This window comes from Oratosquilla oratoria, chromosome 9, assembly GCF_046742065.1.
Source record: "Oratosquilla oratoria isolate Oo_2021 chromosome 9, ASM4674206v1, whole genome shotgun sequence".
NCBI lineage: Eukaryota > Metazoa > Arthropoda > Malacostraca > Stomatopoda > Squillidae > Oratosquilla > Oratosquilla oratoria.
Window position 1 is genome coordinate 70,204,083 of NC_134785.1, and position 740 is coordinate 70,204,822.

Consider the following 740-nt stretch of genomic DNA (forward strand, 5'->3'; position numbering starts at 1 on the left):
ATTATATATTATGTACAAGCAAAGCATAGCTATGCAAACAGAAAAAATGAAATAAATACCGAAGAAGAAGGTTTGCATTCGACCGCGACGGCGCTCTGGCTGCAACTGACGATGGGGTCGCACATTTGCCGGCAAATGCCGTAGAGGCCATCCGCATCGTTCGCACGCATCGGATTGAATGCTCTTTCGGGGATCCTCGTCGGCATTGCCGATGTCCGATGCGTACGATGCGGTCAAATGCGCGCAGACCCATTTGAAATAATGTAAAGAATACTAAAATCCGATGCGTACGATGCGTGCCGTCCGTACGATGCGGACAAGTGTGCGCCTACCTTAAAGGACCATTTACACCAGGGGTTCCCAAACTTTTCAGCTCATCGACCCCCTAGTAAAGTTTAAGATTTTCTATAGACCCCCAAACTATTAATTCACGAATTATGTCAGTTTATTATTATTATTGGTGTTGTTATTGTTATTAATGCTAATAATATTATTATAGCTATTATCATTATTATTATTGTTATTGTTATAGTTCTAGTTATCAATAGTGCTATTATCATCATTTTGATCCGTTATAAAAGGTCTAAATGACAACATTCATCAAGGCGACGGCGTTCCAATAATGATACAGATACTTTCACATATGCATAAACATAAGTGTTTTAGAATAAATATTTATGTTATATATTCTTTTTCATATTACTATAAGTAATATTCAAGCCAATAATATAACACGAGCT